The sequence below is a fragment of the Lactuca virosa genome, chromosome 8 (assembly GCF_052849685.1).
Source record: "Lactuca virosa cultivar CGN04683 chromosome 8, Lactuca_virosa_CGN04683_v6, whole genome shotgun sequence".
NCBI classification, from domain to species: Eukaryota; Viridiplantae; Streptophyta; class Magnoliopsida; order Asterales; family Asteraceae; genus Lactuca; species Lactuca virosa.
This window is the reverse complement of record NC_136433.1, coordinates 64,850,350-64,875,052: the sequence shown is the minus strand read 5'-3', so window position 1 is coordinate 64,875,052 and position 24,703 is coordinate 64,850,350. Positions and strand designations below refer to the sequence as shown.

At 35.5% G+C, this 24,703-nt stretch overlaps 1 non-coding gene across 1 annotated transcript; it reads left to right on the top strand.

The window, feature by feature from the left end:
• The first annotated feature begins 19,448 nt into the window (after positions 1 to 19,448).
• On the top strand, positions 19,449 to 19,555 carry LOC145135285 (small nucleolar RNA R71). Its single transcript, XR_013719748.1, has one exon. It is a non-coding gene; the product is annotated as a small nucleolar RNA R71 (small nucleolar RNA).
• Positions 19,556 to 24,703: the final 5,148 nt, after the last annotated feature.

Sequence of the window (24,703 nt, the reverse complement as noted above, 5' to 3'; positions counted from 1 at the left end):
TCATCTGATTTTGGTGCAAACTTGTTAAGGTGATCCTTGTTGTTGATTACAAAACACTTGCACCCAAAAATATGGAAGAATCGGACATTGGGTTTGGGGTTGTTGAGACCTTCATAAGGGGTCTTCTTAAGACGTTTGCAAATGATGCTTCGATTCTGAACAAAGCATGTAGTTGCTACTGTTTCTGCCCAGAAGTAGAGTGGAAGTTTGGCAAAATTAAGCATCGATCTAGCTGCTTCGACCAATGTTCTATTTCTTCACTCAACTACTCCATTTTGTTGTGGTGTGTAGGGTGCCGAAAAGTTGTGACTGATTTCCTTGGAAACTAAAAAACTATTCAAAAGTTTATTAGTGAATTCAGTCCCATTGTCACTTCTTATCCTTCAGACTGGTAGCTTGATTTGGAGCTCTATTTCCTTTATGATTTGAGTCTCAAGAAGAAAACCCAAGTGAAGCAAGTAAAGTCATCAACTATGACCAGAATGTACTTCTTATGGTGAACACTGGCTACGGTTGATGTACCGCAAATATCAATGTGAAGTAGCTCTAAAGTTTCAACAATTGAAGAATCAACTATCAGGGGATGACTACCCTTTGTTTGCTTTCCACACTCACAGGCTGGGCATAACGTATCATTGTTGTACTTCAAGATTGGTAGTCCACAGACTAATTCTTTGGTTACCAAGTTGTTGATGTATCTGAAGTTGAGGTGAGCAAGTTTGTGGTGCCACAACCAACTCACTTCATACACTGCCTTTGACAGAAAGCACAACTGCGGTTTGCCAATGATCAAGGAGACATCCACTGTTTTAGATTTGATCAAGCAAGTGTTTCTATTATTTGTCATTATATAGCAATAGTCACTATCAAATTCAACCCGATGACCAACTATGCATAATTGACCCATACTGATCAAGTTATGCTTGAGACCCTCTACGTAGGCAACTCTCTGAATGGAGAAGCTTCCTGTAGTCAACACTCCATAACCCATGATAATTCAATTTGCATTGTTTCCAAAAGTGACGTGTCCACCATTATAGATTGGCCTAAAATCGCCAAGGTATTCCAACCTTCCGGTCATGTGCAAGGAGCAGGCACTATCGATTAACCATTCATCTTCTTGTTCCTCATTGCACATTGCCTACAAAACCAGTGGGTTAGTTTGGGCACCCAAACAAGTTAGGAGCCCTGGGTAACGTGCGACACTTTCTTAACAAATGCATGCACATGAGATTCATGAACAGGTTTCTTTTCTTGCTTCAGTCCAAGTCAAGGAAAGTCATGCACTATCGATTAACCATTCATCTACTCTTTTTGGAAAGTCACAAGTCGGGATGGGACGTGACTCTTGAAGTGGATAAAAACCAAACGTAAGCTTCTTTTCATTTAACCAAAGACCATATTTTGTCAAAGGTCCGGAAGGTGAAGTTTCTTTCTTGTGTCCGGTCCTTGAATGGTGTTTTGCTGGAGTATTCTTGGGATTTTAAAAAGATTTGTGACATGACCTAGACTTAGGTTTTGACTTGGTGACTGACTGATGTGATTTTGAAAATTTGGAGTTGGCAAAATACCTATAAAATTTTGATCTGTTAAGGTATTTTGTGAAAATGACTTGACCTCCTTTTGATGTTATGCAGAAACGTTTTGAAAAGATTTTGTTACTGTTTGTTCCTTTTTGCATGATCCATTAACTGCAGTAGATTTCGAAAAGTTTTTTTTTGCTGTGATGGGTTTTTCGAAGTTCTTTTAGTTTGAAACTTTGACTGTATTTTTGAAAATTTTGTTCTTGTAATCAGCTTCTCGTTTTTCACGTCGGGATATGATCTCCTTTTGTAAAGCCAATTTGGTTGAATTTTTGGTGAGACCACATCAGTTACATTCAACTAAGGTTTTTTGGAATTTTGAGGTAAAGTTCGAGGACTTGACTCATCAGAAGTGGACATTTCATGACTTTGAGAACATTGGCCAAATTCAAAATTATTGATTGGCAGTTCATGGAAGATAGGTTGAAGAGTGGTTGTGCAATGGATTGGGGTATGCGGTATAGAAGATTGGATTACCGCAAAGTAAGTGAAAGATGAATTTTGAATGGGACATGTTGTGGAAGACAAGGATGGACAGTTTGTGACTAATTCAGGTCCTTCCAAGACAATTTCTTCATCAACATCTGAACTTGATTGAGAGTCTGGACAAATTGTGCCAATAGTGGGTATGAATTCATTTGAATTACCCAAGGATTCAGGAAGAATTTCCTGAATGACACAATTTTTTGCTAAGTTCACGAAGTCTACCGAATTGACATTGGATGTCTTCGGGATATGTCTTGTTATTGACTGGAAATTGAAAAGGTCTCTCCGGTGGGACATAGAGACGTTCAACATTGAATCAGGGAGAAGCGGTTTCATCGGTTAAGTACCCATTGGAGCATCCCCAATTATACGTATTGTCTACGGTCCCATTGTTAACAATATTCTCAATCTCTTCACTTTCATTAAAGAGTTTTTCAATTAAAAGATTTAAATGTACAATCTCTTTTCGGGCAAGATCCCGTTGATTTAAAATAATATCTAATTGAGTTTCACTTAACATCCTAGCATCTTTTTCTAACAATAAGTCCTTTTCCAACATGGCGACCTTAAGCCTTTTATATTCTAGTCTTCCTCTCACATGATAAAGCTCTTGGGACGCTATATTCTCGTCTAGGGCCTTGTTGTAGTCTGAAAGGACGAAAACACATGTGTCATTAAGTCTTTCTAAGTATGGTTCTCAATCATGCCTGCTGTAATTATTTGAATGGATCATAATTTTTACATGTTCGACGATGCTGAGGGTGCCATCTTTGGCCATGTAGCAGTAATTCCTCTACAAATTCGTCGATCCGTCCTCTTCAGTGGTTGCCACCATGCAAATTTTCCCTTTCTTCTTGTTGTTATCAATCTCTTCATCTTCATATCCTGACAACCACACTTGATGATCCCTTTTCACTTGAGCGATGTAAGTTCTTGACTTTTATTTTTCCTCCATTTCTTGGGCGTAAACTATTGGTTTTTACGAAATAATGGTGGTGGAAGCCTGTTGAATTGTTGGCTGATCAAGGGGATAGCATTTTGAAATTCTTCTTCATCGTCTAGTTCATCATTAGCTTCATACGACTGCGGTGGGCAATCATATGAGTGTTGGTATGATGACTATGTGGTATATGGGTACTAAGGAGTTTTAACTTGTGGGGTTTGAGCCATCAGGGCAAGTGGTCCACCCAGATATGCACAATCCTTTAGCACAGTTGATTCTTGTGCTTGAAGTTCTCCATATAGATTGAACAAAGATAGAGTATGAATCTTTCTGTCCCCCTGGACAATCATCTTCACAGTAGACCAGTGTCTTCCTAAACCATTCAGGAATTGCAGGTTTGTTTCAACATTACTTCGAACTGTACCAACGTTTGATAGCTTTGTGATGATGATATTGAACCGTTTGAATGAACCGTCAAGACTTTCACCAGGAAGAGATTTAAAGTTGTTAAACTCATTGAGAGTTGTGGTGAGTTTTTTGTCTTGAGCTTTTTCTGACCCTTGGTAAAGATTTTTGAGCACATTCCAGATCTCCTTGGCAGACTTGCAGTTGATGATGATGTCGAAATTATCTGGAGCAACACCACATGAAATTTTGTAAAAGGCTATGTCATTTTTCTCCATTTTGTCAAGATCATCATTTTTTGGTCGATTCATGGCTGCCTAAGCTCCACCTAAACGTGCCTGGGCACTATCTGCTTGAACGGAAGTGAGAAGAGGGACACGAGGTCCTTTTTCCACTGACCTCCATACATCTCTACCAAGCCTCTTAAGATACATTCCCATTCTCTGAGACCAATGGTGATATTCATTTGCAACAACTATTGGAGCTTTATTCGAACCTCCAACACTGTTGGAAACGTTTAGTGAAAAAGCTTGTGCCATATTTCTTTTGTTTTGTTTTATTAAGAATGAGCTTCAGTGGTATAGAAGGCTTTCTAAAATCAGAGTTTTGTTTAGAGAGCAGCCACTTTTGCTCTGATACCAATTGTTGAGAGAAAAACTTTAAAGAATACTTGAACAAACGTTAGTACAAGATAATAAGTTGCGGAATAAGTTAATCTCAAGGATCATGTTAGCTCAACAATAATAAGTTAGAAGTGTTAGATTGCGGAAATATAAAGAAAATATAAATGACAACAAGTTATATCAAGTAGACACCAAGTTGATTCATAACAAGGTTTGCATTCAAACTCAAGTTAATAAATGTGATCAACTTAAAGTGAAGAGGAACTTGGTTTATCAGAAGATAATAGATAGAGATGAATGATCTTTGTATTGCAATAATAGTTCAGAAAGATCGTAAAGGTGTATCATTACATGAAGTGGGAATCTCAATTTATAGAGTCCCGGAAAGTTACATATTTAAATAAACAACTATTAAACTACTGACTGCAGTGACCATCTAAGGTTCACTAGATAATACAAAGCTAACACGTTAAGTCAGTAACGTAATAAACTAATCTTCATGCGTTCATCGCCTCTGCGGTCCAGCTTCCAATTGCGGTTGACATAAGACAAAAAAAACTCCGGTTGACATCTTCACTTCGGTACTTCAGCAACACAAAACATTCTCCGGTAGTGGATTCTCCTGCGGTATCAATATCATCATGAGGTTGCGGTTCCTTAGCTGAAAGAGGGTCACTTTTTGTTTCAACAATTTCCCCCAAAGTGACCTCTTCAATTTTTTCTTTTACTTGTTCAACTTTAGGAACCGGATCAGAATCCACCAAAATTTTCTCACCTCAAACAACCAATGGATTCTTCTAGTAATCTCAAAATTTACTTCATCTATTGTGTTCTTCGACCTTTGAAGTGAGGCCAAAGTGATATCCAACTGCTTCTTGGTCAACCGATGGACTGCGGTCACTGGGATGAAGTACTTGGGACCATCCTGAGCCTTTTTGTATACAACTCCTAGCTCTGGGTAGTTTGTTGCACCAAGTGACATCTATTGGAATCCTTCAGTGTGGTTTGGTATAGGCTCGAAGTCAGGAAAGTTAAACTTCTTGGCAAGGACTGGATGTATCTCAGCATCAATGTTTCCAAAGTCGCATACCAGAAGGATCATTCATGCAAAGTTCGAAACCATAGGGACCAACGGCGTAACGTTTTTTCATAGAAACGCTCAAAGTGAAATATTTTGCTAACTACGGGGACCAGTTATGAAATTTTGTCATAAATATTTAAATTATTCCTATATTTTGATAGTTTTTAAATATAGATTCATATTAATGTAAAAAATAATTTTGATTTTGAAACTTTAGCTTAGATTCACGTTGTGAATATTGAATTATATTTAGTTCAGATTCATGGAGTGAATAATTGTAAGTCTGATTCATATTGTAAATCCTAAAAACTAAATTATATACAGTTCAGATTCATAGTGCGAATAATTGTAAGTCAGATTCACATTATGAATCTTGAAAACTAAATTATATATAGATTTACAGTGTAAATAAACCCACTTGCAAATTTTACAAAATTAAATTTCGAAAAAAAACCCTCGTTGTTTTGATATTTTTTTTTAATTTATGTTTAGTTTTTATCGAAAAAACAAAATAAATATATCAAAAATCATAATTTTATACCATTTAAGTAGACATTCATATTGATCTATAATTTTTTTTTCAAAATTTTAGCTCAGATTCACATTGTGAATCTAATGAAAATAGACTTATATTCAGTTTAGATTCAAAGTGTGAATAATAGTAAGTCAAATTCACATTACGAGTTCAAAAAACAGAATTATATATATAGTTCACATTCACAATGTAAACAAATTCACTAGTGTATTTTACAAAACTAATTTATGAGCAATCAAAACGTTAAAATATTATAAAATTCGAAGGAAATATACTTCGATTCACATGTAAATTTCACTAAATTGATTTGTGAATGAATTATTTACAGTTTAGATTCAGAGTGTGAATTAGCTCGGATTCATAGTATGAATCACTTCTAATTCACAGTATTAATCTGACCACATCATTTCTGAAAAAAAAAATTATTTTTTATATCGATGTTGATGTCTAATTTATGAAGGACAAAAAATTAAGAATTTTGGTATCTTTAATTTTTTTTTTTTTTTTTTGAAAAAAAATAAAACTAAATGTTTTATAACACTTTAAAACCAAGTGAGATTTTGCCAAAAAAAAATTATATATCAATTTGGATGTCTATGGAAAAAGTATAAAACAAATTAAGAATTTTGGTATATTCAGTTTTTTTTTCCGATAAAAAACATGGCTTAAAAAATTAAACAAGAAACGAAAATGACTTTTTTTGTATAATACAGTGCATGAGCATCCAATGTAAAAATCTACAACATTTTTCATGGTCGTTGATCGTATTAATTTCCGACACTTACGATTGGTTCTTTGGTTCCTTACTAGTAATGGTTTTTAATTGATCCTCTTTATATATATATATATATATATATATATATATATATATATATATATATATATATATATATATATATATATATATACACGCAGTAGGTTTAATCGGTGGAAATCATTGGTAAGAAAGAAAAATGAAATTGATAATTAAAAATAGTTATAAAACATCTAATATTTATAAAAAATTATTAAACTAATAACATATAATTTTTTTTAGATTTTATAATACTAATTTAATTTAATCGTTATTATAAAGCTTTATACATAATAATTACTTTATACCTATTAAATATTATACGTATTAAATATTATAAGGGCAATATGCGGTAATAATGACACGTATTAAGAAAAGTAAATTAATTCTTTTTTTTTTGGAGTGAATTGTGTCATCTTTATTACATAAAGACTTTTTTTTTTTTGAAAGAATATTTGGGTTAAAGTAGAAGATATGAAGGTAAAAGTCGACTTTTAACATTAGGCCAAATATGGATGTAGAATGATCCACGTGGCATGAGTATTATATATATATATATATATATATATATATATATATATATATATATATATATGTGTGTGTGTGTGTGTGTAACATTCCATTTTCGCCTTTATAGTATAAACGACCAGTTATGTAAATATACGTTTTTTATAAAATACTATTTAGGATAAATAGTCTTGACAAAAGTCATTGTAAAAAGCTAAACTGAGATCATGCATATAGATAGCATTCAAATATGACTTCATAAGAGGAAGTTATGATTTTTAGAAGCTTCAGCGTATTAGTGTATGACATAGAAACTGAAATGGAAAGCGATCGATGGTTACCCGAAACAATCTAAACGATAGTTGAAGATCTCGTAGATACAATTCTATTGATATAAAGACAGTCGAGAACGGAATCCATATGGACAAGTTATGATTTTTATGTAGGCTTTAACAGTCTAAGCTTGTTAAAAATGTAACTTTAAAAATAAAGTAAGAACTAGCCGACGGAGTCTAAATGAAAGTTGTAGATCTCGTCGGTAGTTACGCATGGATATAAAAAACGTCGAAAATGAAGCTCGTATGAAGATCGTATGAATTTTTGAAGAAACTGTAAATCTGCACGCATGCGGGCATGCGACGAAAAGGCGTGCAGTGCGTACTCACGGTTCACCCAAAAACTGCCATGTGTCACCCTCTTAATGAAGCCACTCAACACCTTGACAAGATGTGCGATGCGCATCAATGGTGTGGGGCGCACATCTGTACTATAAATAGATACCTCCAGTTTCACTTATTTCTCACCCATTTCTTCACTCCAAAAACTCTTTGGAGACCTTTCACACCTCGAGTCCTTTATTTCTAGGTTTTAGAGTAAAATAGCGAAGCTCTATGGTCTCTTAGAGTCCGACTAATAGCTGCAATTACTACGATTTAAGTGTAGCTTATATTTATATTCATAGTCGTTGTTATGAATGTATAAATAAGATTTATCAGTAATTGCAGTTATAACGCTGATTGATCTACTTACTAGAGAGGTGTCTAGAATGATTATGTTGGCTTCGTTATTAGATTTTAGAAAGGTTATATGTCGAAATTGTCCTGCCTCCCAACTATCCGGTCTGGCTGATCCTTACTTGATAGAAGTCTCAGTATTCGTTGGGATTTGTGAAAGATTTAGTTTTCATTACGAGATTGTCATAGAAATTAATAAGTTACAGTATTATAGGTTAATACTTGTTAAGCGCGTTACCCACAGTTGGGTCGCTAGTAGAATCACCTAGATAGTTGTCAATCATCTAAGTAAATTATCCATGTGAGTGTTCTCACTATATTATTTTCTCCAATATGTATCCTCTGTATGTTACGTTATAGTTGCCTTGTAGTATGTAATTAGGCTAGTTCTGTTAGTTGCCTATAGTGTTGGATTGTTTTATGGATATATATATGCGTTGATATATTATATGGGGAGTTAAGGGCGGCCCAACCACGGTTTAAAGGCCAATAGACTCGGGCGGAATAGTATTACGCTAAAGGATAAAGAAGCGGACTAGCTTTATGCTGAAGGCAAAAAGGGCGGACCACCTTTGTGCTGAAGGCCAAGGGCAGACCAACATTATGATGAAGGCCATTATGTGTATGCATTGTATATATATTGTGGGATATGATATTTTGGAGAACTCGTTAAGCTTCGTGCTTACCCAGTTAATATAAATGTTTTTCAGGAGCTTCAAATTGATTCACAAGAAGGGCAAGGGCTCGATTATACACACGCGTATTCGCAACATGTTTCCACAAAATGTAATTATACTATAATATATTTCAATAAATAAAAATGAAAAAGTTGGGTTGAAAATCGGGACATTACAAGTTGGTATCAGAGCCCTGGTTTGAGAGAATTAGATGAACACTCATGTGATTCCAGACTCAAACCGAGGATCTGAATATCTTAGCAAATCTTTTGAAGAAGAAGAACTTTATTCAAAGGAAAAGAATGTGATGCGTACTGTCAGCCACAGCTCAGAAAGGAAAGTGATTCCCAAAGTATCTAAATAGAATTGCCTAATAATTAAGATGCCTTATAGTTTAGAGATTTGCTTGTTATTGCTGCTTAGAACCTATATTAATATTAATTAGTTATTAGACAAATATGTTAGGTTGCATGCTCTTAATATCAAATAGTTTTAGATTGCTTGATTTGGCACTATTGCACAACTCTTTTCTGAGTCTAACCATTGTAGTGTCGGATCATTTAGTCGACAAACTGTTTGATTTTAGCGGCATGCAATTGTATTTGTCCGATAATTAGTTGATATTCATAGAAGTTCTTCCTCATCAAATAATAGGATGAAGTAGAAAGGAATCCTATATGGAGAGCCTAGGAAGTTTAATATATGCTTGGTAGGGCATATATTCATAAGGTAGGGCATTGGTAAAGATGAAAAGTCCTAGTGGAGTCTAGGAAAACCTGTTGTATGTGCTCATGGGATATATATATATATATATATATATATATATATATATGTGTGTGTGTGTGTGTGTGTGTGTGTATATATATGTATATAGCGATCATCGTTAGTAGTATTTGAAGTGACTTGGAAACTGTGGGACAATTTTTGGGAAAAGTATGAGTATGTGTGAAAGGTAATAGAGGCTTATACTACTTGAAGCATAGGACTCACACTTGTATCAATAAGAATCACAAAGTCGATAAGGCACTGGTAGTTAGGTAGATAGTGTGGCTAACACTATGAATTAGTTCATTTCCATCATCATCTGTCATATGGTGATGTCTAGAAGAGTGACTCTAAGTTCAGGCTCAAGTGGCCATATAAGATCTAGTCCGAATAAAGTAAATTGCATAAGAGATTTGGTTCTAAGAACCTCGTCCGACATAGTGCCGAATTTTGGCATTTAAGAAGATGATGATCAAGATGATCTAAAGAAGGATTACAAGCCTTTATTGGGGCGAAGCAACTAGAAGCTAGAGCTACTACCTGCCATAATATGGTTGTACCACATTAGAACATAAAGGAAGGTGCCATCTATGTTAAGTGTTGTCTCATGGAGACAAGGATTTAGTTTTTCATGAACCTGTTTCAAACAAAAGACTATTAGAATAGGTGATGACGACTTTGTGACATTTAATAGAATAGGGACCCCTACGAAGCAGAATGTTGGGTCAGGATCATGATCAGATGTCGCGGGACTACATATTTGGATTTTGGCCGAGGTTTCTTAATCCGTCATAAAAGAGTTACCTAGCATGATTGACTAGATCACTGACAAGCTGATTGTTAGATTTATGGAGCAAATTGTAGCTACTCGGGCTATTAAGGAAAGGACACCAGGAGAAAACCGGGAGACGCAATCGGAAAAGAGGAAACGAACTCAGGAGCCAGCTCCGCTAATAAGGGCCAAGGAATTTGGTGCTGATAAGACAAGTGTTCATGGTCCAGAGGACCACCCCATCTGTACAAACTGTGGAGGAGCCCACAAATTTACATGCCACGGGTGTTCAAATGCTTCAAGTGTGGACAAAAAATGCATGTTCAGCGAGATTATATCAATGAAGAGGTGTGCTTTCATTACTTTCAAACTAACCACAACAAATCTAACTTCCCCAGATTGGCGGTAGAGGCGATTCAGAACCTAAAACTTGCAGTTCCACAGGAAGAGGATGAAATTATGCATTCGTTAGAAAAGGAACCCACAACTAATGAAGGAGTTGTGTTGTTTCCTATTAAATAAGAAATAGTGACACCGGTAGAAAGTATTTGATAGTATGTTGTTATATCTGTTTTTAATATGTAATTATTAGTATGTAACCTAGCGATAATTGCTATTGCTTTACAATTCTATTACATAATAAAATCCTCTTTCTCATATGTATGCATAATGCGTTTTTAGACAACATTATGCTTGTCACAACCTTATCCTGTTTTGGTCATGCTATGTGAGAAGATCACTAGCAGTAGGCACAATCAGTAGTACTACAATAAGAATGTCAAAGGTAATTGGATATGACAAACATGATTTCTTCCAAAGTAGCCACGAAGTCACATAGGAAAGGCCAGATTAGACTTTGACTAATTATGAGCAACAATAGATAATGTGTCGAAACCAAGTGGGGGAGAACCAACCCTTAAGGAGAAAGTGTGAAAAGTAGTTCGACTTTTGATTTCGACGTCAAGGTCCAGGAGAGGGCGGCACGAGTATGAGGAAATTGTTAGTTTCGATTCCGTTGAGCAAGGTAACAAAAGAAGGAAGTCTTCTGATAGAATACCCATAGACTACAAGTTTCTTGGAGTATTTCTTGAGGAAAGGTTGACCTTTCCTCCCAAGCATCAAAAAGGATTTAGAAATTAGCCAAATTTCCAAGTACGACTCAGATAGCCAAGAGAACCATTAGGTTGGTACCTTCACGGATGGAGGATGTATCCTCGTAATAAATGATCAACAGTTCAACTGGTGGTGTATATTTCCATAGAGATCGTCAAGTACTCAAGGGATACATCATAGTTAGAAAGCTTAGTTAAGCTCGTAGTAAGGACCTAGTTGTCCTATGTCAAAAGACGGAAACTATAGGATCGATGTCAAGGAGAAAGTGTTTATGTAGTACGAACATGTCAAGTCATCGTCTAAAATACATATAGAGATGCCTAGAAGAGGATCATTTGGGATGGACATGTCGATTAAGATAAGTGGTAGTGCTTTCCAAGGATTACAGATATCACCAGTATACATAACAAGTGATGTGCAGAAGTTATACCTATCTATCTTTAAACTTATAAACCTAACTACTTATCTACTAATGCACATATAGGCAGTGTACCTAGTCAGTTTATAGTATAGTAAAGTAAGTTGGGTATCGAACACATGGAACAGATTCAATATATTAAAATAACTACTAAAAATTAATCTAAAAGCAAGCGATAATTAAAAAGGGTTTTTATCTGATTTTGCAAGTTCAAACTAACTTAAGCACTCAACTAAAAACGATTGTAATCAAGATATTAAAAACACTTTCATTTAGTTTCGAATCCACCTTTTTCCTATGGTTATCTCTTATTTATGGATTAATAAAGTTGGTTACCAATTTATATGTAATTAGCAATCTACTAATATTTTTACCAATTCATGTACTACTATGTAATGGTCATACACAAGCAAACACTTAATAAGTTATTAATGATAATTGGGATATGTAAGACATATCTAGATAGTTATCTATGAGCAAAACAATTAATAAACACAATTATGTTCTCCAACACAGCTAAAGTTGTTACCTTTATTACTTATCTAAGACGTGGTCAATGCTAGCTCTAGCAATTTAATGGTCACTAAATTACTAGGTAAACAAGTTCATGTAATTTAATAGTCACTAAAGTACACTTAACTTGAATTAAAGCAACAAAGATGAACACTTAATCAAACACATGCATAAAACCAACTTCATAAATCCATAAAATAATAAGCTAAGTCATAGTTTTAAGGTTTCATCTAGCTATACGAAAGTCTACTAATTTAGATACTCATATTTGAAAGTAAACACACAAGTTCATAAGAAATTGACATGATTAAATTAATGCAAACCGAATGTAATAATTTAATTATTAAATTCTCGATCTTCAAATAATTTCTCCTTCCAAAAGATGTTTTTCGCAGGTTTCTACCAAACTCGGGTATCTCTTCAGAATATGTCTCTCCAACCTGCCAACTCAAATGAGCAAAGGGATATATATAGTTTTAGAAAATCCATCCTCACGTCGCGGGAATTAGGGTTCTCACGTCGTGATCTCGGTGTAATCTGTGTCTGGCAAGGAAACTTGCTCCCGTATGTCTATCTTCTAGAATATTGCTCTTCAGGTCGTGAGCATTGGTGCCTCACGTCGTGAATTTCTTTTTTTACTAGAATCTTCATCATTTAAACTCCGTTAAGCTCCTGTTTTAGCTTCAGCCTTTCCAAGCTCCAATATTCGTCACTTCCGGTCCTTATTCTTCAAGAGTGTTATATTTGGCTGCAAAATGTAGATTAATTCAATAAGTATCACATATCTTTGCAATTAACCAAAATATTACTTAAAATGTATAAAAATATTTCCTACATATATGTATAAATATGAAAATATCAAAATACCCCACACTTATCTTTTGCTTGCCCCCAAGCAAAACTATTCTTTTAAGTTAAACTTTCATCACCAATATCACATAAGACAATCCATTTACAACCCATCCATTATACCAAGACCTCAATGCACATATTTGTGTCTAAGGTTCCTAATAACTTCCCAATCCTAAATACTCACAATATTTATGAACCTTCAACCCTTAGTTTATACGACACTCATTTTTGTAACCCTTTGAATCCATCCTCAGAATTCTTTCTTAAACTTAAGGTATTTTTGGTTAAGCTACCCAAGCATACATAATATCTAGAAAGAATTACAACTTTGATACCACAATGGAGCTCCTTGAATCCACCTCTTCTTTGATATTTTCTCTTTGATTTCTTGATTCAACAACTTCTTGTTTGATTTTTGGTATCTTCAACGTTTTGATTCTTCAGAATTTTTGATCTTTTGATTTCATACTTTGATAGCTCCAAAATTCTTTCAACTTTTTTGTAATTTTTCTCCTTTTTTTATATAACTCACTTTTTCCGCTCAATTCCTACATGCTTAAGCAAGGGGCTTAACTTCAACCTTTATTGGTTAGAGGTATTAGTCTAAGTGCAGTGACTACATAAGCTCTCCTGGATGGATTTCATGTACACGCTGCAAAACTTATTACATCACACAAACTACCAGATTACCTTTCATATCTCATGGCTTTTCACTAGGAAATGGGAAGCCACAAATATACCATAACAAATGTTGGCTCAGTTAAACATTTAAGCTCGCATTGGATCATCCCACACAACACTAGCAACTTAAGTTTTTAATTATCACTAGATTTATTATTTTTTTTAGATTATTATTTCAAATCTATTTTTTTTTAATTTCCTAGCAATTTTTAATTTAAATTCTTTCTTCGACCCCCTACCCCACACTTATTTCATACAATGCCCTCATTGTATGCATAAAAGTATTTAAGCAGTAAAAAAGGAGAAAAAAGAACAAACTCCCCTAGGGTAGTAGTGGCGAGATCGATTTCTTGAACGTGTGTGGAAAGCTTGAACATCTTGAATATGTAACTGGAACTTGGACTTTGCTGGTACTCGTGAATGTGTTGAATAATATGCGAACCATAAGCTTGCATCTTCAAAAAGTGTGGTGCATAAAATCTTCAAAGTAATGCATCTCAATGTGGAAAAGCATACACCACATGTAAGGTCAAAACAAAAAAGTGAAACACGATATGGTATCACTCACGATGTGAAAAGTGGGAATTTACGATGTGATAATGATTCAAATCAATCTGGAAATCACGACTGAATCGACCTCACAACGTGAGAAGTATAACCTCACATCGTAAAAATTGGGAGTTTACAGATTGCATTTGTCTCTACAAGTCTCTATACATGGAATCTTCACTTTTACTCTTAACTCATTAAGACTCTTTTTAAGACTCATATTGATGGAATTCTTTCTTCTCTCTACTCTATCTTCAAACACAAAAATCACCCCCACACACTAATCAAAGAGTATGGTCTTCGATTCTTTTCTTTAACGCTCACAACTTCTCTCTCTCTCTCTCTCTCTCTCTCTCTCTCTCTCTCTCTCTTTATCTCTCTCTCTCTCTCTCTCTCTCTTTGTTCTTTTCTCTATCGTTACTCTAATAATTCTGCGAACAAAACAAACCACTGGTGGATAATAGAAAACAAACATCACACATTCGGTTACATGTTTTAAGACATACCAAATAAAAATAAAAACACACAAAATTAAACACACTAAAATAAACTAAGAAAAGAAAATGACTAAAAATAAAAAGGATAAATATCAATAATCATCTCCATCGTCTCTCGTCCCACTCGGTCGGGCTCCATCTCCTTGTTGCGACCAAAGTTCCTCCCATGTTGGAATGTATGGATAATGAGGTGGCATGGTGGGTGGTCTCTCGATATGAAAGAGCGAAAATAAAACATCGATGGCTTGATTGTGATAATTCACACCGCTGCGAAGATTATCCAAATATGTACCAACCCGACTTTGAAACGGGTCGGTTGGTACACCACCTTAAAATTGTTCTCGTTGTTGTTGTGGGCCCTTTCTCCTCGTGCTCTCACATTCCTTCGCCCCCGCGGTCTTGGTTGCTCATAGGGATGCTCCAGTGGTTCTTCTTCATCTTCTGGGGGTATGACATATCCCCCACCCAAATTGACCACAACGCGCATAAGACCCAAAAATTGAGTCGTTAGATCAGAATCCTTGAAGTGCGTCAAATTTCGAACAAAAATTGAATTCAAAATTCCATACGAACGTGCGAGTCGTGTAACTAAATGGCCTCCCGTGGTTGGACTACCAGCCCTAGAATTTACCGCCTTCATGCCCAAAAATCTTGCTAACATATAAGGGAGATCACAAAATATTCCCGTTGTGATAATGCTCCAAACGAAGAAAAGATTTTGGGATGGCACTTTGTCACCATGGTGATTGTGATTGATGGTGAATGTGATCAAACGATGCAAGAATCTATGAACGGGTGATCGAATATACCCTTCACGAGAATCCCAAGAACTATATTCATGATTTGCAATAGTCCTCCAAAACCGCACATCAATCATCCCAGTAGTATAGTCCCGAACACAATCCTGTAAAATTAAAATGAAATTTGGCGATTGTGTTTTAGCTTCCGTGTATAATCCCATCCGCCAAGCAAACTCAAGTAAGTTGCATTCTCTATAGATGCCCCCCCACTCGAAATGCAAGAGCCTGGTTGAATGTTGTATCAGTTGTCCGTTGTTCAAAATTAACCGTAGCAAAGAACTCCACAGACAATTCCCTAAAAAACCGCCTCTTGAGTCGAGAAAAGATTTCGCCACCCATTACACTGAAAAGTAAACCCATCTCCTACATAATGCTTTTGAAAATATCATTCCAATTCTGCCACCATTCCAACCCCACTAAGCCTAGACCAGATAACAACGAGTGCTAGAGCGAATTCCATATTATATAGCCAACCCAATTACTTCGAGTAGTTGTTCAACATCGATTGTGAAATGTTTTGTGGAAATCTATAAAACGGGTTGAGGATAGGAACATCAACATTTTCTTTCTCTTGGGGAAATGCACGTCTTGGTCCCATGTTACCTGTAAAATTTAGCAGCAAAGCAAATCCAACAACACACAAAATAATAAGTAGTTAAAATAAACAAGAAAACTGAATTTCCAGTTTTCATGTCGTGGTACAGAAAATCATGTCGTGACTATGGTTTGAACCGAAAACTAAAAATGGTCATCAACAGGGCACAAATGAGTCAATAAATCGATAGGGGTTTGCTCTAAAGATAGTTTAATGCCCGAAAATCTAACATGCAACTCCAATTTCATATCAAATCGGGGGAAATTTATGGTTAAACCAAGATTGAACATAAACCCTAAGTCCTAAATTCTTAAAATTGGTGAAATTAGCCATTAAAGAAAAATATATTATTACCGTGGAGGATACAAACGTAAGCAAAAAGTAGAAGATTGAGAATGTCGGCCGAAATCAAAGTGTGTGTGTGGGGGGGGGGGGCAGCTCGAATTCACGTCGTAAGTGAGTTTTGAAAGTGAGAACATAAGGTGACTTCTATTTGGGGAATAAAACCCGTGATTTTAACAGCTCACGTCGTGAAAACGTGATTGGGCTCGTGACTTATGGCTTCTGTGTTGGGCTGTTGGTGTTACTCCACAAATTGAGAGTCTACAAAGTCCACTCCATCAAATATATATATATATATATATATATATATATATATATATATATATATATATATATATATATATATATATATATATATGGAAAAGTTCAATAGAGAACCATAATTGTTGGTTCTTCAAGGAACCAAATCTTTTTTTCAATTTCTAGAGCTTATTCTTTATCGAAAAAAAATATAAAAATATCTAAATTCATATATTAACATTGGATTCACATTGTGAATTTTCAAAGATTCACATTGTGAATTTGACGTACAAAAAAAATTTCGAATTTGATATCAGTGGAAAAAGGATAAAAAGTTATGAATTTCTGTATTTTTAATTTTTTTTTGATAAAAAATAAGTTCTAAAAGTTGAAAAAAAATTGGTTCCTTGGTTCCTTGGTTAATTATGGTTCTCTATTGAACCTCACCCTATATATATATATATATATATATATATATATATATATATATATATATATATATATATATATATATATATATATGTTCTATAAATTTATTATCATCTATTTATTTTTTTTCTCGAAAAATACTTTTCACTTACGAGTAGGATCCCATACTTTATATCAAAATTTTTGGACAATGACAAAGAAATTTATCCTAAAATGCAAAACAAATAAATTAAAGAAAATGGGAAAAGAAAATGCAAACCAAGCTCGGGTTGCCTCCCGATAAGCGCTTCTTTTTATGGAGTCATGAGCCGGACACCTTCCGCCCTACATTTTCCCGGTCGAGGGTGCGAATTCCCTTTGCACTTTTTGTTCCTTCCACCTTCTTTTGTAAGCTTGTACCCTTCTTATATACGCTTTTTTAGAATTTTCTTTCTTAGTTTTGGTAGTGCTTTCCTCGTGTTTCCGCTTCAACCCTTTACTCCTTTCAGCAAGTTGAGATTCTCCTTCTTCCTTTTGTTGTTCCCTTGTTGCAACATCCATCTTGTCCAAGGTTGGCTTGCTCAATTCTTGTGTAATTTCTTATTTACTTGCTTCTTCATTATCACTTGAGACCATAATTTCTTCACTTTCTTCATTCACTTACGACCTTGGTGTTGTAAAGGCAAAAACTTCAAAGATCATCAGAATTGATGCTCTTGGCTTGGTACGATTGATTTTCTCTTCCATTAATTTTTATAACTCTTCAAGCTCATTATCTTTATCCATATAGAACACTTCATTTTGAGCCTTATCCTTCTTGAATTCGTCTTCAACTCCAAATGTCATCTCCTCTTTTCCCACTCGCAAGGTAAGCTATGATTCACGAATATCTACCAAAGCTCGCGTGGTATTAAGTAATGGGCGTCCAAGGATAATAGGAACATGTTCATCCTCTTTCATTTCTAGCACCACAAAGTCGATTCGAAAAATAATTTTTCTAATTTTTACCAATATATCTTCAATTATGCCTCGAGGATGAGTCACCGAACGATTTGCCATATGGATTGTCATCCTTGTGGCCTTCAATTCTGGAAGGTTGATCTTTTGGTAAAACGAATATGGCATTAAATTAATACTCGCTCCAGAATCGGATAAGGCAAATGTCTTCGTGTAATTTCCAAACTCACATGGAAGTGTAAGGCATCTGGGGTCTCCCATTTTCTTTGGTATTCCCTCCATAATCACCATTGAACTTTGCTCACTAAGAACTACCTTGGATGTCTTCTCTAATTGTTGGTGAGTGTCTAGTAAATCTTGAAGGAATTTTTTATATTTGGGAAGGAAACGGTAACGGAGGTTGATATGATTTTCCAAAAGAAGATTTTTCTGATCAGACCCAGCCCATGACGTGAGGGAAGGATCCTCACGATGTGAGAACTGGGTATAAGCTACTTCATTTTTTTTCTTATATTTTCTTTAGCTTCGGCTGTGGATCAGGCTGCTTTTTGTCTTCTTCTAACGCCTCTAAGAACTCAGAGATGGTGTCTTCTTTAGTGGATATGACCCTGACATGTGGTTGCGGTTTTTAGGTGGTAACCGTTCATTAACTAATATAGTTAATTGCCCGAGTTGAGCCTCAATGTTTTTAATGGATGCTTGATGATTTCTCATGGTGGCATCAGCTGCATCGTGACGTTTTTCAGAAGCCTCCATGAACCTATAAAGCATTGACTCTAAGTCCACCTTCTTCTCGGGTTGTGGTTGTTCTTTTTGGTAAAAGCCTCATCTGGTTTGCTTATATTTTTCTTCTTTTTTTTCTTGTACTCTTCATAAGGCAACCATTCTTTCTTTGTCTTCCTCCAATCTTCATCAAATCGATCCCCACTAGAATAACAAACTTGAGCTTTTCTATTCCCGTTTTCCTCTAAATGGCAATCCTTAGTCAAATGTGGCCCATTTGCAAACTTCACAACCCACATGTATTGCGTTTATGGATTGGTCCATCTTCGTCATTCTACGATCCATGTTACTTAACATTTCCAGGACTGTCGTCATGTCTTTCGAAGCTATATTTCCGATTCCCTTTACTCTGTTATGACGAGGGTTGTGGTACTCCCGTGAATGCTTGGAAAATTCTTCGATTAACTCCTTAATTTCAGCGAGATTCTTCTTTGTTAATAGGCCTTGAGAATCAAGGAGTTTCATTGTCGTTACGTTTACCCCATCGAAGAAGATTGAGACTTCTTGTTGCTCGTTTAGATCATTTTGGGGACAATTCCTTAGTAACCCCTTATACCTCTCCCATGCTTCATACAAAGATTCCCCCGCTTGTTGCTCAAAATTGGCTATGGCTTTCTTAAGTTTAGAAACCTTCGATGGTGGGCAAAATTGTTGGAGAAATTCTTCATGCATTTGCGCCCAAGTGGTGATTGTACCGGGTGGGAGCGCCTTCAACCAATCTTTTGCTTCTCCTTTGAAGGTAGCCAGAAGCATTCTCAACAACACCGTTTCTCGTGGTACATTCGGAATACTGAAATAATCGGTGATGTCATCGACTTCATCGAGGTGCTTGTATGCATCTTCATAATCTTTTCCGGAGAATGGAATATCCTTTAGCACGGAAAGGATATATCCCTTGAGCTCGAAGGTGGCGGTAGCGAGAATGTTGCATAAGCCCCAGACCGGTGTCCTCACGTATTCTCTTCTTATATGCCTCCATAGTCATATCGGAAATGTTAGCCATATCGTCTTCGCTTTCGGGTTCTCTTACTTCTTTATCGGATTCTGTTTCAGGCTCGTAGCCACCTTCCTTTTTGTTAGGAGTCTTCTCAAAGGTTTCGAATGTGCTTTCGTTTTACGGCTTGTTGCTTGATCCTCCTACGTACTTGTCCTTCTTTTATATGGAATGCTGACTCAGGATCTTCAAATGGAGGTGTCAGTGGTGTCCTTGATCTGCGGGTCATATACTACTGAAACAAAAACAAAAACAAAAACGTAAAAATGAACTAAAACTGAATAAAAAACGTAAAAACGAAATAAAATTCTGAGATATCAGATCTCACGTCGTGAGAATTGATAGCTCACGTCGTGAGTTCAGTATTTCAGGAAATTTTAACTAGTGCTAAAAAGTAACTTTTGTAGGTTTTACCCCACAAAAAGGACCGATTAACCTAAAGCAATTAAACTAATAACTGAAATAGTCGTTCCCCCGACAAAGGCGCCAAAAACTTAATGCGGGCAAATTACACCTATCTAGTTTTAAATTTATAAACCTAACTACTTATCTACTAATGCACCTATAGACAGTGTACGTACTCAGTTTATAGTATAGTAAAGTAATTTGGGCATCGAACACAGGGAACGGATTCGATATATTAAAATAACTACTAAAAATTAATCTAAAAGCAAGCAATAATTAAAAAGGGTTTTTATCTGATTTTGCAAGTTCAAACTAACTTAAGCACTCAACTAAAAACGATTGTACTCAAGATATTAAAAACACTTTCGTTTAGTTTCGAATCCACATTTTTCCTATGGTTATCGCTTATTTATGGATTAATAAAGTTGGTTACCAATTTATATATAATTAGAAATCTTGGTCTCATCTACTAATATTTTTACCAATTCATGTACTACTATGTAATGATCATAAACAAGCAAACACATAATTAGTTATAATGATAATTGGGCTATGTAAGATATATCTAGATAATTATCTATGATCAAGACAATTAATCAAACACAATTATGTTCACAATTATGTTCTCCAACACATCTAAAGTTGTTACCTTTATTACTTATCTAAGATGTGGTCAATCCTAGCTCTAGCAATTTAATGGTCACTAAATTACTAGGTAAACAAGTTCATGTAATTTAATAGTCACTAAGCTACACTTAACTTGAATTAAAACAACAAAGATGAACACTTTAACATGCTAGGTAATGATAATCAAACACATGCATAAAACCAACTTCATAAATCCATAAAATAATAAGCTAAGTCATAGTTTTAAGGTTTCATTTAGCTAAACGAAAGTCTACTAATTTAGTTACTCATATATGAAAGTAAACACACAAGTTCATAAGAAATTGACATGATTAAATTACTACAAACTGAATGTAATAATTTAATTTTCAAATTATCGATCTTAAAACAATCACTCCTTCCAAAATATGTTTTTCGCAGGTTTCTAACCACCAAACTCGTGTATCTCTTCAGAATATGTCTCTCAAACCTCCCAACTCGAATGAGCAAAGGGATATATATAGTTTTCGAAAATCCATCCTCACGTCGGGAGAATTAGAGTTCTCACGTCGTGATCTCGGTGTAATCTGTGTTTGGCAAGGAAACTTGCTCCCGTATGTCTATCTTCTAGAATATTGCTCTTCAGGTCGTGAGCATTCGTGCCTCACGTCATGATTTTGTTTTTTACTAGAATCTTCTTCTTTTAAACTCCGTTAAGCTCCTGTTTTAGCTTCAGCCCTTCCAAGCTCCAATATTCGTCACTTCTGATCCTTATTCTTCAAGAGTGTCCTATTTGGCTGTAAAATGTAAATTAATTCAATAAGAATCACATATCTTTGCTATTAACCAAAATATTACTTAAAATGTATTAAAATATTGCCTACATATATGTATAAATATGGCAATATCAATAGGATTGATAGATCAAGTTGTTGATCCAGTTCAATCAAATGGTCTTGATATTGTTAGTAGCGGTTAAGATTAACTAAGAGTCCCTAGCGAAAACTGGTAAGAGTTCTATTCTAGGAGTAACTCAGTATTAAAACTACATAAGCAGTAGTAGTTGTTGGAGATTCGATTGAAAAGACGTCTCGTCAGATGTCAATAAAAGATAGGCCTACAAGGAAAAGATCTAAGGCTTTCCTTTAAAGATATAGAGTTACAATAAGACGGTAGAACGTTGTCGAGGAGCTGTTCAAGATTTTGGGATGCAAATTTTCGATTGGCAACATAGAACACAAAGGGATCATAAGCGATTAATATCAATTCCTAGACACGATCATTTAGTTAAAAATCATGTTAGATAGATCGTCGAGTGCAACTGCATATGCATCGTTGGTCTTCGAAGTGAGCTACGTGTTGGTTTAGTTATTCCTTTAGTCGATAAGCTTAAGAATTAATAGAAGACTAAGATCGAATTCTAACATTCATAGGTTGACATTAAACGACAATTACACTTTAGCATATGTACCACGTAGATTAAGGACCTCAGATCAATTGTAACCTTAAAAGTTTAAGTAGCAGAAACATGTTGTCATTAGTAAACATTGACGAAGGATGATGACTAAGACAGTCGAATAATATGAGTCTTTAGCACAATTAAAGGGTTGATTGTGAGTCTTCATGCCCGAGGGGGATGATGACAAGAGCGATCTATCAGCAGAATCCCAGTAGTTGGATAGTGTCACGGTATCGTGAGAAGGCATAAGAACAAATTACTTGAACAATAATTATACCTTGATAGGAAATTTAGTTAGGGCCTTGAGAAAAGGCTATTGGTGACCTATTGTTCATTATAATCTAGTAGGTTGGAGGATAAGTAAGCCTTATAACGAGTCTGTCACCAATATTAGAGTATTTTTTTCCGTTTTTTCAAGCCAGTAAACCCGTCATAGTAGTTTTTGGTTAAAATTTAGGATGATGGAACACATGAACTAAGTAGAGAAACCACTTACAATTTAGGTTTGTGTGTGTTTTAACGATGTAACATAAGCCTTTTAGAGGAATGTTCCGGAAAATGAATTCCGTTAGGATGCCGTAGATAAATTTCCGTAGTTAATCACCTCATAACCAGTCGACATTTCTAGTTTGAAGGTGATCATTCATTATAAAGTATACATTTTGGAAGTCCATACTGACGAGTTCCCGATTTTATAAGACTTCACTAGGAGTTCGGGAGTACGTCTAAGGTAAAAAACAAAGTTCTACAAGAAATATTGATGTGACAACATTAGCTAAATCACGTGTTGATGTCGATAACTCCGATAAGATGACATTTAGGTACGCTAGGAGTAGGATTCCAGGGATGAAATCTGTGTAAGTGGGGGAGAGTTGTAACACCCCATTTTTGTCTTTATAGTATAAAAGACCAGTTACGTAAATAGACGTTTTTTTATAGAAGACTATTTAGGATAAATAGTCTTGACGAAAGTTGTAGTAATCGCAAGACCGAGAGTATGCATATAGAGAACATTCTGATCTAACTTCATAAGAGGAAGTTATGATTTTTAGAAGCTTCAGCGTAGAAGTGTACGACACAGAAAACGAAATGGAAATCGGTCGATGGTTAGCCGAAACAATCTAAACGAGATTTGAAGATCTCATAGATACAATTTCGTCGATATAAAGACAGTCGAGAACAGAATCCGTATGAAGAAGTTATAATTTTTATACAGACTTTAACAGTCTAAGTCTGTTAAAAATATAGCTTTAAAATTAAAGTAAGAATTAGCCAACGGAGTCTAAATGAAAGTTGTATAGCTCGTCGATAGCTACACGTGGATATAAAGAATGTCGAAAATGGAGCTTGTATAAAGAACATATGGATTTTTGAAGAAACTGAAAATCTGCGCGTGTGTGGGCGCATGCTGACAAGGTGTGCATCGTGCACTTACACTTCACCCAAAAACCGCTACGTATCACCCTCTGAATGAAGCCACGTTAGCACCCCCCGACAATATGCATGGGGCGCATCCTTACTATAAATAGATACTTTCGGTTTCACTTGTTTCTCATCCCTTTCTTCACTCCAAAAACTCTCTGGAGACCTTTCACACCTGGAGTCCTATATTTATGGGTTTTAGAGAAAAGTAAGGAAGCTCTACGGTATCTTAGAGTCCGACTAATAGAAGCTCTCGGGCCGGAGTTTTGCCCGTGCAAATCCCGGTTTTTGCTAGAAACTCCTGTTAGTTAAGCTGCACTTACTACGCTTTAAGTGTAACTTATATTTATATTCATTGTCATTGATATGAATGTATAAATAAGACTTGTCAGTAATTCCAGTTATAATGTTGACTGATCTACTTACGGGAGAGGTATCTCGAATGGTCATGTTGACTTGGTTGTTGGATTTCAGAAAGGCTATATGCCGAAATGGTCCTGCCTCCAAACTGGCCGGCTTATCTGATCATTTTTTGACAGAACTCTTAGTATTCATTGAGATTAGTGGAAGATCTATCTTTCATTAACAGATTGTCACAAAAATTAATAAGTTACAGTATTACTGGTTAATACTTGTTAAGAGCGTTATCCGCCAATAGACTCCGGCGGACTAGTAATATGCTAAACGAAAAAGTAGCTGACCGGCTTTATGCCGAAGACAAAAAGGGTATACCAACTTCGTGTTGAAGGCCAAGGGAAGACCAACTATATGCTGAAGGCCATTATGTGTTTGCATTGTATATGTATTGTGAGATATGATATTTTGGTAAACTCACTGAGCTTCATGCTTATCCAGTTGAATATAAATGTTTTTAGGAACTTCAAAG